The sequence below is a fragment of the Triticum dicoccoides genome, chromosome 3A (genome assembly GCF_002162155.2).
Source record: "Triticum dicoccoides isolate Atlit2015 ecotype Zavitan chromosome 3A, WEW_v2.0, whole genome shotgun sequence".
In the NCBI taxonomy this organism is placed as follows: Eukaryota; Viridiplantae; Streptophyta; class Magnoliopsida; order Poales; family Poaceae; genus Triticum; species Triticum dicoccoides.
This window is the reverse complement of record NC_041384.1, coordinates 18,760,601-18,763,928: the sequence shown is the minus strand read 5'-3', so window position 1 is coordinate 18,763,928 and position 3,328 is coordinate 18,760,601. Positions and strand designations below refer to the sequence as shown.

Below are 3,328 nucleotides of genomic sequence, written 5' to 3'. Positions count from 1 at the left end.
TTTTTTCCCAAAATAGGATCTGATATTGTATGCCCATATGAGGATTTAAGTTACATTCATGTATGGTTAGACTAGCTTCTCTCGTTTAAATTCAAAACTTTTGGGCGTTCAATTTTTTCCCTTAATGGAAATTTGGTTAGAAAAAAATTATTTGCATATGACTAGTCGTCATTGCAAATATATAAATTTTCAGTGGTTCTCTTTGTGAACACAAATAGGTACTTGGTGTAGTGGTTAGCTCATGTGCGTGGGTAGGTGGTCATGGGTTCGCCTTTGTTGGTAATTAAATAAATTCGAGGGCTCCGGTGCAAAATAAAAACCTCGCGCGCATGGCCCTGAAGCGACATCTGTCATTGACAGCGGGCACGTACCTGTGTGGCATGCCACGCCTGCGGCATATACGCGTGCAAACAGCCGGAGTGACCGTATTTACACCTAAACACTAGTTAGATGATCACTAAACTGCACATCCGACACAAGTTCTGTGACTAGCAGTGATATTACCTCTTATATAACCAGATTTCACTTTACGCAGAACTGTCTCTTTGATTTAGGGAAACCAGCGGCAAAGTAGGCCTATATATGCAAAAATGTGTGTAGCATGAGCAGGTGTTGTATTGTACCTTTCTGATAAGTACTGTACATTTTCTTGATTAATTTGTGATACACAGTGTGTTATGGGGCATATTATTTGTTCGTCCTGCTATGGCAAGCTCCTGAACAAGGACAAGTGCCACGTGTGCTCCATCACCGGCGGCTACAACCGCTGCATTGCGGTCGAGCAGATCCTAGAGTCTGTTCGGGCCCCTTGCTCCAACACCAAGTACGGTAACGGGTGCACCGTCAAGACACATTACCACGAGCTGAAGGATCACGAGAAGCCATGCCCCCGCGCCCTCTGCTTCTGCCCTGAAGCCGGGTGTGGCTTTGTCGGATCCACCGGTGTGCTCATGCGCCATTTCACGGATGATCATGGCTGGCCATCAACTGAGTTCAAGTTTGGACGTGATTCCATCCTGCAGATATGATCCAGGAAGGAATGCATGTTCTCCACAGCAAAGAGGGTGGCCGCCTGTTCCTGGTGAAATTCACACCGGTGCCACCTTTCGGCAATGCAGCCTCCTTGCGTGTTCATGCTCACGCCGTTGTGGGGGAGCGCAAGTTTAGGTGTCAGGTTGGTTACAACTGCAACACCATTGGTTGGCATCAGTATTCAAATCTCCATCCCAGAAGCACCAATCTGTCCAACGGCTTACCGGTGGACGATGGCAGTTACTCACTGGTTGTGCCAGCTGTTCCTGATTACTTACCCGCTGCTAACAGGTCGTGTGGAGAACATCTCGAGTTTTTGACGAGCTCAATGGTCACTATCTCAAGGGTATCTTGAGTTTTTGACGAGCTCAATGAGATTGAGATCCTAGTTACGCAAGGAGCTGTTCACAGGTCGTGTTCTACTTGAGAGTTGTTTCCTCAGTTCGTGTTCTACTTGTTGTATGTTTTATTTCCAGCCTCAAGGCTGCAACTAAACGTTGGTGAACTTTGTACTTCCTCCGTTCCAAATTACTCGTCACAGAAATGGATAGAACTAAAATACATCTAGATACATGCATACCCGCGACAAGTAATTCGGAACGGAGGGAGTAATAGTTTAGTTGTGTGCATCTTCAGATGTAGAGATTGTACTTAACTGTGTAAGTCAGCTATGTTGATGGGTGCTTTAGTTCCATGTTACAATCTGAAGCCATGGCTCATGTGCATGCTATATGCCAGTAGAAGATTACAGGTGCAAACTTGCCATTGAATCACATCTCTTGGATAATTAGCAGCTATGTAGTTATTGCACAACATAGTTGCTAATTATCCAAAAGATGTGATTGTATGGCAGTTTGCACCTGTAATCTTTGTTTCTGCTTTGGACTCTGCTATGTGTCCATTCTTACTCTAGAAACATAGCAGAGTTCGATGTTTACTCTAGCTTAGTTTCTGCTTTGAACTCTTCTATGTACTGCGCCTATTTTGCTTCTGCTGTCAGCTAGAGTGGCTTCTTGAATATTGTTGCTGATGTTTCCACATGTCAAAATTGATTGGATGTAAGTAGTGAGTACAAGTGTCCTCTGTTTTGCCATTCTTAAAGCTTACCCATGGCTAGAACAGTCCAGCCGGTTCAAGCAAAGCCTTGCATCATTTAAAATAACTCTTGGTCGGATTTCGGTAAAATCTATCTATGTATTGCTTGGCGTGTAGGTTGTGTTTGGATTTGAAATATTGTGAAGCAATATTCTTATATTAATTTGTGTTAAAAATGTTGCCAACACCTTTCATTAATACTCCCTCCGTATTGAAATATATGTCGTTGGAGAAGTTGAACTACAGTTGCTTCGTTGGAGAAGTTAAAGTACAGTTGCTTCAACGACATATATTTCGGTACAGAGGGAGTATGATAGAGTAGTGGTGCAAGGAGAATCTCAGATACTTATGATACAGGTTTCAGGAAACCAAAAACCTAAAGAAAAAAATGAACATCTATTAACAGCCGCAGAAGCAGAAGTAGATGAACAAGACGTTGGACATCAATGGGATCGTCATGCCAGATGTTCTAGTCCTTTCTTTGTTTCTCTTTATCGAAAAAAGGGTTTCTGTTCTGATACCGTATCGATAGTACCATCACCTCAAATGGTACTTTGTTGCCTAAGTCGACTGATGCTAGAAGAATCCAGTAGTATAGGCCCATTTGTCTATTACGCTGCCCATACAAACTACTCACCAAAGGCATGGATATTAGAGCTAGCAAATATGCTCATAAGTTGTTTACTATTCAACAGAATGCCTTCATTAAGGGGAGGCACATAGTTGATGGAATCTTATCTCTACATGAGGTTCTGCACTATACTCACATTAAAAAGCAAGTGGGAGTGGTTCTCAAACTTGATTTCGAGAAGGCGTATGACAAAGTCAATTGGGACTTTTTGCTTGATTGTCATAGGAAGCATGGGTTTAGTCCTAAGTGGTGCGGATGGGTCTCTCAAATTCTAAAAAATGGCACAGTTAGTGTCAAGATCAACGATGAGGTGGGACCATATATTCAAAGTGCTAAGGGGGTGAGGCAGGGGGATCCTCACTCCCCTTTCTTGTTTAATCTGGCGGCTGATTGCCTGACCAAAATGGTACTTACAGCTCAAAAGAATGGTCTCATTAAAGGGCTAGTTGCTGATCTTATTGAGGATGGTGTTGGCATCCTACAATACGCGGATGACACGGTGCTTTGTTTTGAACATGATGTTGACAAAGCTGTAAATATCAAACTATTGCTATATCTCTTCGAACTTAT

General features: G+C 42.8%; 1 pseudogene; it reads left to right on the top strand.

Moving 5' to 3' along the window:
• Nucleotides 1-329: 329 nt before the first annotated feature.
• LOC119271763 overlaps nt 330-3,328 on the top strand; it is an 18,801-nt pseudogene continuing 15,802 nt past the window's right edge.